This window comes from Zalophus californianus, chromosome 2 (assembly GCF_009762305.2).
Source record: "Zalophus californianus isolate mZalCal1 chromosome 2, mZalCal1.pri.v2, whole genome shotgun sequence".
NCBI lineage: Eukaryota > Metazoa > Chordata > Mammalia > Carnivora > Otariidae > Zalophus > Zalophus californianus.
The window spans coordinates 118,308,494-118,322,774 of record NC_045596.1 but is presented as its reverse complement, the minus strand read 5'-3'; the positions used below and the strand labels follow the sequence as shown (position 1 = coordinate 118,322,774).

At 38.3% G+C, this 14,281-nt stretch overlaps 1 protein-coding gene across 7 annotated transcripts in view; it reads right to left on the bottom strand.

The window, feature by feature from the left end:
* The window catches only part of IL15 (interleukin 15), a 367,286-nt gene that overhangs the window by 25,778 nt on the left and 327,227 nt on the right, over nt 1–14,281 (bottom strand). The window contains exon 2 of one of the 7 annotated variants that reach the window (XM_027600406.2): nt 8,369–8,408. The exons of the other annotated variants lie outside the window; for them this stretch is intronic. The gene's annotated coding sequence lies outside the window, so the exon portion shown is untranslated. The remainder of the gene's footprint in view (nt 1–8,368; nt 8,409–14,281) is intronic. 7 annotated transcript variants of the gene reach the window in all.

The window sequence follows — 14,281 nt, the reverse complement described above, 5'->3', positions numbered from 1 at the left end:
CATTATTATATTATAAATGCTAAAACAGTTTGGGGGTCCAGCCTTTTATGTTGAGAGAAAACATCCTCGAGGATACAACAAAAATAGATTACCTGAGAGGATGAATAAAATTAGCCAATCCAGGGAAGCAGAAAAGAACTTCCCAGGCAGAGGGAAAATAGTGGGCAAAGGCAGAGAGGCATGAAACAATAGGAAGCATGCAGGGCAACTCCAACACTGCAATTTTCCTAGCACGAGTTAGAATGAATGGGCTAAGTCATGGGGAGCCCTGCCTGACAGGAGAATGTGCTGTTCACTGTGTTCATGAGTGCCATGGCATGATTAAATCTGCACTGGCTATAGATCATCTTGACCACTGTGCAGAGGGTGTATGTGAAGGAAGCAAGACTGAAGGTAGGAAAATAGGTAAATTATTATTACAGTTGTCAACATAAGGAACTAACCTGAGGAAGAAGTAATAGGAATTGAAAAGTAGCCACAATATTATCATAGTTATCTGTAGTAATACTGCCCAACAAAACGGGCAGGGCTTGTTGGCCGTCTGGGAATGCTGCGTGAGGGAAGAGGAAGAGTCTAGGAGGCCGAACGGGTTGTATGCTTTGATGTCAGGGTCGTTAGGTCACTAATTGAGATTGGACACAGGCAGGGCTCGTCGGAGAGGAAGATGATTCACTCCGTGTTGCAAACGCTGTTTGGAAGGCTGGTTGGGATACCAAAGAAAATGTTCAGGCAGACAGATGAATATGCAAATTAAAGCTTAAGAGATGGCAGGGCTAGAGATAGAATGCACTGGCTTAAACCATGAGTTCAGAGGAGATCAAGCTCAGAGAGCATGTAAAGAGAAAACTGCAGTGAGAAAAGAGAGAACAGCCATCTTTAACCTTTCTTCAGATAACGGCTTCAGTGAAAGGATTCTAATTGCTTCAGGTTATTGGTCACAGCTAACATGATCACACAGCAAGCAATTACAGCACTCTCATGCACTCTGATGGCGCATCTCCTTGAATGTAAGAAGCACATTTTTTCAATGTGAACGTTTCTGAAATAGGGTTCACGTCTTATAAATGATCTCTAACCTCATCCTCGGAAAAGCTGTTATTAAAAAGATTGTGCTTCTTAAAAAATTGATGGTGTTTCACTGCAGGTTCTCTGGGAAGGAGACTCTGACAGATTTATGGGCAGGAGGTATACTGAGAAATGTCTTTAGGATCAGTATCTGTGAGGGAGGGGTAAGAAAGCTCACTTGGGCAGAGGGAGAAGTAAGGCCACTGTGCCACCACCAACTAGGCTTTGAGGAACTCGAAAGCTGGGATGGCTCTTGGGAGCTATACCAAGTTGGGAAAAGCCCTTAAACACTCCCCTCCTCCCAAAACACAGGATGCAGGCTGCCTCTGGAGCATGGGTGTGACCTTGGATAAGGAGAGTTTCTCCCAGAGCTGACTGTCCTCTGAGACTCTAGTAAGCGGCACTCCCGGCAGCTGTGGTAACCAACTCTTCATCCCTTAAGGAGAATATGGCCACAGCATGGCATCCATTACAAGTGACATTTATGAAGGAAGTGCAGTATTTTTATCTCAGTATCATTTGATCTTACCATGATCATGAAGTAGTAAACATAAATCTTCTCTAGCACAACCCATTTCAAGTCAGGAAAATGGAGATGAGCACAGAACATACCTCCTATTTTTAGTAAAAGTATAGATCATCTGAAATCCTACCCTATACGGGATAAAATAGAGAAAGAGAATTATTTCTGAAAATTAAAAAAATTATGTAAGATCGAAAAAGATATTCACTACAAAATTCCTAGGGATTTACTGAAAAATTATTTGGCAATGAAAGAGTAAAAGAATAATGGTTAAGTGCTAAGTTACTGAGCACTTAGAAGGAGAGGCAGATTTGCCATAAAATCAGGGGTGCTCCAACACCTCTGTCTTGCATTGCCAATGGTGAGGAAGCAACAGTCTTAGCCCTGTCGACGGGGGCATCAAGAATGGGTGGCTCCAACCTTTGGTCACCTTCTACCTTCTAGAGGTCATACTGGGTTTGCAAACAGGTACTAACTGCAGGCAGGTTGCCAACACTTCCTTCGATCTATTTAGACTCCAATAACAATTTAACCCCAACAGACCTCATGAAGAATCTGGACCTCATCTGTGACTCTAAAGATGTGAATACAATGCATCAGGGCCACCATGTCCCAGGTTCTCAGCCACTTTACCTTCCCTCCCCGCATCTCTCGCAGCAAGACCTGCCCACAGGGTAGGCACAGGGAGTCAAGAAGAAGCAGTAAGGACCTGGCCAAGCTGTGGAGGCACTGGCCTGTCTGAGATCAGGTCAAGTGAAACCCAAAAGCTGGATTTCTCCGAGGCTTCCCTCCAAACAAGGAGGACTGCCTGAGCAGGAAGCTGTGGTGTAATCAGAAATGCAGTATTTCCAGTAATGTGTTATCAAGGTAAATGAATACTTCCTAAACCATCAATAATAACAAATTCCAACTGACTTTGCTATGGAAAAAAATAAATTTTCTATTTGCTCTATAAAAAATATTTAAAATCATCATCATCTAAAAGAGGACGTCTGAGTCTACACAAAGATTTGTAGGAAATAAAGTATATAAAGGTGAGTTAGGAAGTTTTTTACTGATAATGATAACATTTTGTGATGTTTGTGGTATTTTTCAGTTCTTTTAATATCTGTAATTTGTGATTGCTCTTCCCATTCTAAATAAATACCCCCAAAATGTACTAGTGGACTAATTTTGTGTTCATAATTTAGTACTCTTTTTATTAAAGAGGGCCCGGACACTGTAAATGCTTGAGGCCCTACAAACCTGGATTCGCTCTTATTTATAATGTGCTAGACACTTCTTCCAAGCACTCAATTGATTTAATCAGGTAAATGTATGAGGTAGATGCTTTCATTAGATGAGAAAGTTGAGGACAAAGACTTAAAGGAACTTGCCAAAAGTGACTCACGGACGACAAGACAGTGTCAAGATTTGAACGCGTCTCACTCCTGAGCTCATGTTCTTTCAACTCTATGCTATACTGAAATAAGCAATTTATAGATTCTTTTGATGCACTTTGATATGCAGCCTTTCAATTATCATTCAATACTTACTAAGTCCCTTTTTTGATTAAGGGAATGTGCTAGGTGCTGGATAATATCAGGCAGATTATAAAGCTCCTATCCCCCACAAACCATACAGACTAATAAGGAGACCCAAAATGCTGCCACAGAAAGCATAATAAAATCAAAGTATTAAAAAGTGCCACAAATAAATAAAGGAGAAATAATGAATTAAACATTCTCACCTGCCAAGTGAAAGAGTGTGAGCAATGGTGTATAAACATAAGTCTTCCTTTTATTCATGGAACCTTGGGGAGCTAATGTTACAATATTTTAAGATTTCAACTCAAGATGGTGGATATATTTAGGATAACACATTTTTAAAGTTTCATTTCAAGACCAATTAACAGATATTTTCTGAGTACCTATGAAGTGACTGGCATTTTGAGAGGTATTTGGTGATCACATTGAGAAAAAAATTTCGTATCTGGAAAGAATAACAGAGATCCTAGAATCTACCCTCTTTTGTAATGAGGAAGCTGAGGCCAAAAAGATATGTGGCATATGTTTCAAGAGTCATCTCTTTCAGGAAGTCTTTCCCTAAATGACCACAGTCACAGACCATTTTACCTTTTTATAAACTCTGCATAGGCTTTGTTCGGTGGCTCTTGTTCTTTGATTGGGTACTTGTTTTATATATAGTGAGGTCATGAGCTTTTTAGCTCTTTTTTTTAATGACCAATGACACCTTTAATATCTAAAAGCTATGGACTCTTTCCTCAGAAAAATGCACATAAGCACATATCCAAAAATTTACATAAAATCATCTTAATATTAAACATTCAGTCCTCTAGAGGTCTCAGGATCCCAGGTTAAAGATCTTTCTTCTAGATTGTTGGCTTCATGAAATGACTTTTTTCTTATACATGCCCATAATACATGCATAAAGTACATTTATCTGTGTATCTCCTATAGTGCTTAATATTGCAATAAATATGATAGAAGCTTAGTAAATGTCTACTGATTTGAGTTATCCAAGAACCAAGCTGTAGCCAACTAAAGACACAGAACCAGCCTCATCACTCTCTGCCTGCTCATGTCTTACACTATTTCATGATTTCTCTTAAAAACAAAAAATGGGGGGGAGGGGCATGTGCCTGGATGGCTCAGTCGGTTAGGTGGCTGCCTTTGGCTCAGATCATGATCCCAGGGTCCTGGGATCGAGCCCCATGTCAGGCTCCCTGCTCGGCGGGAAATTTCCTTCTCCCTCTCCTTCTGTCCCTCCCTGCCCCCAGCTCATGCTATCTCTTTCTCACTCTCTCAAATAAAAAAATAAAATCAAAAAAAAAAAAAAAAGAAGAAGACACAATCATTAACATTGTGGGCTCAGTTTTACAGTGGAGGTAAAATAAACATTCAAGTACAAACTCAGTATAACCACTTGGATAGGACTATATGTAAATAAAAATTCACAGACAGTAACATAGACAATACTCAATAAATATCTGTAGGGTGATTGTGAGTACATGAATAAATGAATAATAAGAAATGACTAAATGTTACTGCTAGTGGAGAAGGCTTTTGGATGGGGTGGCCATTGCGGTTGGTATTGAGTGAGTTGTGATGAGCACAGGGTGTTGTATGGGAGTGTTGAATGACTATACTGTACATGTGAAACTAATATTACACTGTATGTTAACTAACTGGATTTTAAAAAGAAACTTAAAACAAAGAGTGAATAAAATTTGAATAGGAAGGAGGATATTTCAGCTAAGATAGACCCCGCACAAATAATACCATCTGATTAGGAGAAAACCCAAGAGCTTCCACTGAACAGAAAGTATTAAAGGGGATCAGAGGAAATCGTAGGGAAGCAAAATTTGTCACCCCAAAATGTGTCTCTTTGGCACTGGATTATTTTAAGTTGATTATTTTTAAGAAACAGAAGGTTCGGGGAAAACCTTTGGCCTTACCCCTAAATGCCTAAAAGAATTGAGAGTACCTGCCCTGGAAAGGAAGATATCAGCATGGATAACAACAGTATAATATGAACTAGGGGGGGTAGACAGGGAGGAACTTAATAAAATCAGTGCTTCTGCATGGCCCAGCCAATGTTTGTTTACCAAAAGGGCACTTGTTATGATTGAGCACTGGGTATTATATGTAAGTGATGAATCACTAAATTCTACTCCTGAAACCATTATTACACTGTACGTTAACTAGAATCTAAATAAAAATTTGAAGAAAATAAATAAATAAATAAATGGTACCCCCTACCTGTTCAGTAATTCACCCCCCCAAAAAAATATTTACTCTTTTTCATCTTCCTGTGAATTGTCTTCCCTCCCTTTGAAGTCCCAGACCCCTACCCACTTCTCCTTAGCTCTGGATGGCATCTAAGCCTCAACTGCCTGACTGCCTGTAGGCCTCATATTCTTATGGAGCCCCCTACATACATAATTCAATTTGATTTTCTCCTGTTAATCTGTCTCATGTCAATTTAATTCTTAGACCAGCCACAAGAATCTTGAAAGGTAGAGGAAAGTTTTTCACCATCAAAATACATTTGAATAGTCAGGCTGGAGTAGGATTACACGTGACCTAGAAAGTGAAGCTGAGGAATCTGATTTGATTTTCTAGATTCTTAGACAGTGATGTTACCAACAGTTGTCCTTGACAGAAATTAGTAATTAAATGCAAAATTGAAGAGAAAAAAGTCACATATCATTTTTTAACATCTGCTTGTATAAACACTCAGACCAGTTATTCATCTATTAAAAAAAACTATTGCCCTAATCTGATAAATAGTCCTTCTACTTTAATAAATAAGTTTGTGATTCCTGGTAATCAACAGTCATCCTTTTTACAGGAAAGGAAAGACTTGATTTTTTAAGAGTGAGAGTTTGTAATTGATTTAATGCTGAGCCCACGTGTTAATTATTAGCTGGGTAAGTACAAGGTTGGGTCATAATTAGTTCATATCCTATATGAAATTTTCCAGCTCCTCAGCGCATATGCCTAATAGGAGCTCTCTTCTGGACCGTGGTCCTCTTTGTCACTGTTGCTTCCTTAAGTGTATTTTTTTTTTTAATTTGCTTTATCAAGTATTCATACTGTTTCTGTATTCTGACCTGGCTACTAAAGCTCCTCGTTATTCAGTCTCTCTACAAATCCACTCACAGTATGATTGGGGTATAGCCCCCCTGTAGGACTCTACCTAGGGAGCTGGCATCCATCTTCTCTGTTCAGATGAAAGAATGAATAACTAGAGGTTATATCACCCCCTCAAGGCATGGCCAGACCAACCAAGGAACACAAAGGCTTAGGCTCAAGGGATAGGAATGCTTACTCATCATCCAAAGTAACCCGTAGGACAAGGAGTTAATCAGCACTAATGAAATCTCTCACAGACAAAGATATTTTTCAGATTCCAAGTCTCTTGAGACGAAACAGACCTCCAAAGGACGAGATGGAGCCGGCACCAGAAGTTAGTAAGTAGCATCTGCTAACATGACCCTCAGGGCCTCCGATCAGCAGTGTCCACATTCTCAGGAGACCCCTGCCCCAAATTTTGCTGTTAAAAACCCTCACTTGCAAGGCATCAGAGAATTTGGGATTTTTAGGCATTAGCACCCCATTTTCCTGGATGGTGCCACACCAATAAAATAGTCTATCTCTGTTCACTGCAAGAGCTCAGTGTCCGTTTTTATTGGCTTGCCGTGCACTGAGTGGACGAACTCTTGTTTGGTTCAGTTACAGACGTTTATGGGGAAAAATCTATAACTTGATAAAATTAATTTTATGTGTGGAATTCAATTATCAATATTTTCCAAAGTTAGACTCAGTAAAGAAAATCCAGAGTTAGTCACCAGTAAGTAAAGCTTCTAGTGTTCACATTTTCTTTCAACAAATATGGATCTTAATTTAAGAAGAGGGCGAACAAAGCTGGATATTAATGTATTAATAATTTATATGGGAAGCTAATAGTTAAATTTGCCTTTGCTGTTAACTCTGAACAAACGCTCAGAAAAAAACTCCACAGTTCAGAGAAAACTATTTTTGAAGGACGAAAGGTACACTAAAAGAACAAAGTCTTGCATTAATAATCTCTATAGTAGAGTACATGCAGTCAAATGTTGTATCTAATGTTGACTCTTCATCAAAAATTTTGAACAATTGTCTAGAAAAATCACTTCTCAGCAGAAACTACTTCGACATGAGCTCTAAGTCTGTGAATTAAATTGAAATCCACAATCTGTATGGTGCCAGAAGAAAATAATGAGTCTTGGCCTCAGGAACAACAAAATGGGTCAAAGTCTGGGAGTTACATACAACAAATGGAGATAATAGGCTTTCTGTACTAATAACCCCTTATCAAGCCAATTAATGACTTAACTCGAGCACCCAAAGAGATTCTGTGGGTTATTATCCGGAAAAAGAAAAAAAAAAAGGCTCTACAACAGGGTAAAAAGGCTATGCGGAGTAATTGCCTTAGGAAAAAAAAATGTTTTCTCACTTTCCAGTAGAAATATCTGAAACATAAATTATATGGGAATGAGAAATATGTTAAGAATCCTGTTATTTCACTTTAATTCCCTTGGGCACCCATTATCATGCTAGAACTGAATATTTACATAAAATAAACACCATTAGCAGAAAAGAAGATGACAGAAAATTCTTTTCCCACTTAGGGCATTTCAACATCTGGGCTACCATGGGCCATTAAAGCACAATGAAACCGCCTGCCTGGCCTGCCATGTACCCTTTTATCTATTTATTTTTAAGGGAAAATGTAAGGAAGTACCTGTATAGTTTAGACTCCCTTTGGCTGCTGAGCAACCTGTTTCCAGGCAAAGCAAAAGATTACCATGACTTTTATTCCCTTTGAAAAAAAAATGTCTTCTCTTCCTTTTTAACTTTGGTTAATTAAACACGCCAACTCATACGAAAAAAAAGAGAAGGAAAGAAAACATGTTTCACGGTGCATCTCATGTAAGAATTCAGAGCAAAAATCAAAAGGTGTTTTGGGGAAAGAAGAAAAATACACAATAAGGGCAAACAGGCAGTCTCTTAGGCTCTGCTTAAGGAAGGCAACACAGGACCGCTAATAAGTTGCAGAATTTAGGTGTGTACTGGCTGAGCTGAATATCATAGATGTCAGCCCATAAGAATACAAAGATAGGGTGACATGGCCACAAAATGTAAGTGGAGAAGAAGTTTTAATATAGAAGAATTTGCATTAAAGGACGCTCATTTCAGTTAAGAAATCTCCCCAAAATGTTCAATTAATACTCACTGAGGATTCCCTGGTTTGAGGCAGTTCTTGGGAGCTATGCCTAGAGTAACAAAAGAGGTGAATTACTGAACATAAATGATATTTGGTCTTTGACAGTGTAAATATCCAAGGAAGACACCCAGAAAGCTTGGGTCTAATATACAGCATGGACGGGTCCAACAAGACTATGGAGCCCCTGAAGGAAGGCTGGTGGGAGAGGAATTCTGTATGGAAGAAAGTGGTCACATGAAGGATGCGTCCAAATACACTGGGCAAACACAGCTCTGAGTTAAAACTAACACTCAGGTTCTGAGTTTTTAATGGCGTACAGGGCAGCAACTTATACAGATAATTTCCGATCACATTTTATAAGACTTTCCTTTACAGCCAAGACATAAAGCCATCTCCATAAAGGAAGCTTTACAATAAAACTTTCCATCAAGTGTTCGACAGAAAGAGAACCAACTGACAAGTCTCTGATATTCAAAGAACAACAAAAAAATAAAAACAGTAATACAATATTCATTCAGTGGAATGAAGCACATAAAACACAGGAGATAGCTCACTTCTGGACACGGTATTGGTGGCATTAGGCTTCCTGCCTTGAACACTCAAGAGTCACACTCTCCCTCCAGCTATAATGAAATATTGCTATCCAGCTAGAAAATCAAGACATTGGCTTCCAAAGCACATGGACTCGGTAGTTTTCCTATCAGAATCCTACAGCTTTATGAAGCCACGTATTGATGGAATGGCAGTGTAAAAAGAAAATAAAACCGAAAGAAAAACAGACAAACAGCTGTTTTCCCTTACACTAAGGCATCATTGCAAACATATAGTAGTGTAGGTTCTTACACAGTGAAAACTCTTTTTGTTCTCTACATACTGAATGACAGCATGAATTGTTTTGTTATGTTTTGGTTGCCATTTTCCAAACTTTATTACCAGAAAAATCATTCCCTATGTGCATGTTGCCCATAATATCCTCCCTTCCGGGGAGAGAAGTTATATAGCTCAGACCCCATTTCTAATTTAACTGTTCATTTAATTTTCTTTAACACTTTAAAACATCAGCTGGATGCTTTGACTTGTCACAACTGGGCCATCAACTTGGAGGAGAACCCATAAGAATGGCAATACCAGAGCTTCATACCACATATTTCACAAAGAAAGGCAAAATCAACTTTGCTAAGACAACGCATAACAACTCTGGCCATCGTCTGCCATTATGATGTCTGTTTTAATATTCAGTACTTTATCCTCGAGAGCAGAAACAGGAATTTCTCATTAAAGAACAATCATGCATATTTTGTGACCAATAGCATGCCAAGTAAAAGATATTTCTGGTGAAATAAAGAGAAAAAAGAAAAAAATGGAACACTTATTTGAGAAGAGGAAAGTGTGCATAAAAGCTGGACCCCATGAATGTTTTCTTGTGTGAAGAAAGAAAACCAATCCTATAACTTAAGTATGACAAGTTCCATACGCATTCCAATGAATTATACTATAACAGTCACGCAGGTTCAACTATAAAATTTTTTCATGTGTCTTTATGAGATCCAGCAAACAAATTTCTAAGCAGTCAAACAAACACACAAAAAAATCCCCAGCAACTCAGAAACTGACCAAAATACGTCACAGGTGTGTTTAAAATAATAGAAACTTAGAAAACTGCTCATTTAATAGTTGGGGACTATAAAGTTCAGAGATGTCTAGTGACTTAACCCAAATTATGTAGTTATTGAGAAAAACCAGGACTGGACTTTGTTTCACACACAAACTACACTGTTCCCAATACAACTGAGCAGGTTTATAGTCTAAGAGGCTGTTTGACCTGGTTAAATCATGGGGAAAAAAGCAGATGCCTATTATCGTCTTAATGAGGGGGAAAAAAAGAAGATTCAAAGCTGCCAATAAAGAAACCAATGATTCTCTGAAAAAAAGTTGACTTCAACAGCCTAAGAAATATATGCCATATAATTGTTTATGTTTATGTTATTTAAAAGGAAAACTTATCTGTTTTCCTTTTTCATAGTGTGCACCACTTCAAATATTCTGCTTCATAAAAATCCATGTGGTCTCCAGTCAATGGTAGCTTTATTTAATAATGGGATTTTTCTTAATTGACTTTAAGTCTTCTGCAGTTTGCAGCGATCTTTAGCACACTGCCATAGGAATTATAGTCACTCAACTCAATTGCTTCTTAAAAGTATATAGATAAAAAGAAAAACTATGATTGCACTCAAACTTCCAGAAGAAATGGAAATGAGCATGACTCTTGGTTAACCAACTCTTTAAAGTGTGTTTATAAGATAAGCAGGGGGGAGACAGGGTACAAAGGAGAAACCAAAGCTTGAAATCAAGCAGACTAAACCAACATTAGTGCAAACCACAGAAATATGGACAGCATAACAAAACCTAATGTACGTGATTCTTGACCATCTGGATCTCCTATTTTACAGGATCAGTGTGCATGGAAAGCTTGTGTTAGAACGCTGTGAGGCAGTACTTTTTATAGCACTATGTGGCACCAACACAGTCTGACTATATAGCAATAAGGCTGGTCTCCATAATCCCACCCCCAAAATCCCACCCTAAATGTGCATATGATGAAGGATCGCCCCTGGGGTTGTGTTATGTTATATAGCCACAGCTGACCTTAATAGAGAAATTATTGAAGGGGGTGGGGAGGAGGTGGCTAATCTAATCACACGAGGCTTTAAAAGCAGAGAATTTTTTTCTGTGTGGTGGCAGAAGGGGAAGCCAGGGAGCCTCAGATCATAAGAAGGACTACACATGCCTTTGGGGGAGCCATTGTAAGAAGCAATCCTGGTGGCCTCTAGGAGTGGTGCATGGCTCTTCCTGATAGCCAGCAAGAAAATAAGGACCTCACTCCTACAACCACAAAGAACTAAGTTCTGCCAACAAGCTGAATGAGTTTGGCATGGATTCTTTCCAGAGCCTCCAGATAATAGCCCAGCCTGGCAGAAACCTTAATTTCCACCTTGAGACCCTGAGTAGAATATCCAATTGAGCCTGTCTGACTTTTGATTTCCAAAACCGTGATATAGTTAACGGGTGTTATTTTAAGTCACTAAGTTCGTAAAGATTTGTTATACAGCATAGAAAACTAATATATAAGGAAATTTATTTAACTTCCAGAGCTTCTGAAAAACATAAAATACAAATCATTAATGGTTGTAATGAGAAGACACATCATGTGCCTGGTACAGTATTTAACATGCAGTAAGAATTCAAGACGCAATTACTGTACCTTTAAATACTTCATTTTATGACACTTCAGAGATTTCTGACATTTTCTAAGTCAGCCTTTCTGAGATCCTCTGCAAACTTGTTTGGGTAATACTTCTGCCTTTGTTCCCCTATACACTGAACAGATTTACAGGTCTGTGAAATTAAAATGAACTTTTATACGAGATAGCACAATAAAATAATTAGATGATTCTACAAAGCACATGTGAAAAGCAGTCTTGTTAATTTGTATGTGCATCCTTATACTTGCTACACTTCAAGTGACCATAAAGTAACCACAACAAAAAGGATCTGCATCCTAATCAGTAAGCAAAGGTCCCAAGAGCTCTAGGTTGTCGCCCTCTACTACAATAAAGAGCACCTGAAGAATTACCTGAAACCTGCACAAATCTGGTATCACCTTTAGTGAAACATTTTAAATTTTGGCACCCAAACAGAAAGATCAAGTGCTTTGTTAATGTTCAATTTGCTGACGTACTGAACTGCTCCAAATAATGTGCAGTTACCGAAGCACAAATGTGTGTTGAGAGAGAAGGACAGATAGTTAATTATGCTGGAATATTTGGAATGGAATAAGAAACCAGAGTGTTTGTTCTAAGAGAGATAAACCACATAATAAAATTGAAAAGAGAGTGAATTCATGAGGCTATTTCCAGGATGACAGGATGTTTTGTACGTTAGGCAAATAGACAAAAGTTAGGGAAAGGAAGCAAATTACAGAATGTGAGTGGAAACACATTGTGAGAAATAATAAACACATTACCTCTTACATGTCATAAGAGGCAGATGTGTTCAAAGAACTGCCATCTAATAGTGGGGAGCTCTGAGGACAGTGGTACCAGGAGGTTATTATCCATCCAAAGAGTGCAAGGAAGCTGTAGAAAGTTGTTGGAAGCAAAGAAAGATCATCAACACAGGAAATACGGTGAGGAGGTAAGGCGAAATTGAGGTATTTGATTTGGGTGACCATAATTCCCAGAGCAATGTGCTAAGGGAATTGCCAAAAAATACAAAGCCAATCAAATAAAATCATATCCTGGTTCACATATAGCTACCCTTTAACGAGAGACCATGTGAATGTGAATAGTTGGGCTGAATGTATTTGTAATTGGATGAAAAAATACGTAAAGAAGGAAATTTTATCAGCCTACCCCAAATTAATCCATTCAACAAATATCAGTCGCCCACTGCAATGCTCTAAGTGCTGGCTATGAAGTGAAGATACAGCGGTGATCCAGGTCAATGTCATACCTGTCCTTGTTGAGCTCACTGTCCAGTGAGGAAGACAAACCTACAGCTATTACATAATAGTGGGAATTACTAGAGGACGACACAACACTCAAGAGAGGTGTCTAGCCTGAAAAAAACTCTCTGAAGGAAGTAACATGGAAGCTGGGACCTCCAGGGCACGCAGACATTCCTTAAGTGAGAAGGGGATGGGAGAGTTCCAAGTGGAGGGGGCCACATATCTAAAAGCTAGAAGATAAGAAACGGAGTTGTGTTTTCAAGAAAATGAAGACAATCCCTAAAACTAAGGCTACACTCAACATATATACTTGTCTATAAACTGGAATACTTTTACTTTGTTATTACTGTTTTTATGTATGTTTTTAAATTGGGCATTGCCAAACTAGAAGTGGTTAGGAGCCCTCCCTGATTTTATGTATGAAGTTTGCTCTTATGTATGAAATCTACTGTTCAATCTAGATCCTGTGAATATTTTTGAATGGAAAATTCTTGCTACTCCCAAATGTTTGAAAACCCTTGTTTTTAGTAAAATGGGCAAGTTTGTGTTTCCGTTTTGTCATACATACCCACAAGATATTGTAGTATATAAATTATAAAGTCACTGAGACTATAAAACAACAAAGATAGATGCAACAAAATATTTTGCTGTGAAGTCACTTAAAAAGTAAGGAAACTCTAACCAATTGAAATGACATGGAAACTACTAGATTAAAACAACAAACACAATACTAAAATCACTCCCCATCCCTATTCTATGCTCTTTAAGCCTTCGTTATACCCTGAGGAAAAAAAAAAACTGAATTAAAATATATTTATATTTTTGTCATCAAGGAATAAAAGTGACAGCTATTAAGAATTTACTTCCTATTGCTAAACCACTGAAGATAGTGTAATGATCAACTAACGAGACTTTAAATCTCTCAAACTAGTAGATTTCCTCATAGATACAAACAGATCCTTCATTCAACACATTCGTTAGAAGTAGCTACAATTTTTCTTTAATTATAAACAATTACTATGAGCTGTACAGAACTTAAACCATATCTTACCTCATATTGTTATGTAATAGTAATGATTACTGAAGTACAGAAAAAAATATACAACTGTTAGCCCTTGCATATAGAAAAATAGTTACATTTTATCAAATGTGAAATGAAAACCCACCCTGTGATGAAGATGGCCACAACAATCCTGTCATCCCTGGGCCCTTATACAACGTGACTTTACCACTCCTCCCATCGAGAGGTGGAGTCTATTTCTCCTCCCACTCATCTGGACTGGCCCTGTCCCTAGAACTTGCTATGACTGAGAGGATGTGACAGAAACAATGAGCAATCTCCAAGGCTAGGTTCTAGGAGGCCTTGCCACTGTGTTTTTTCCATCTTGGAATGCTTCCACTGCCATGAAAGAAAA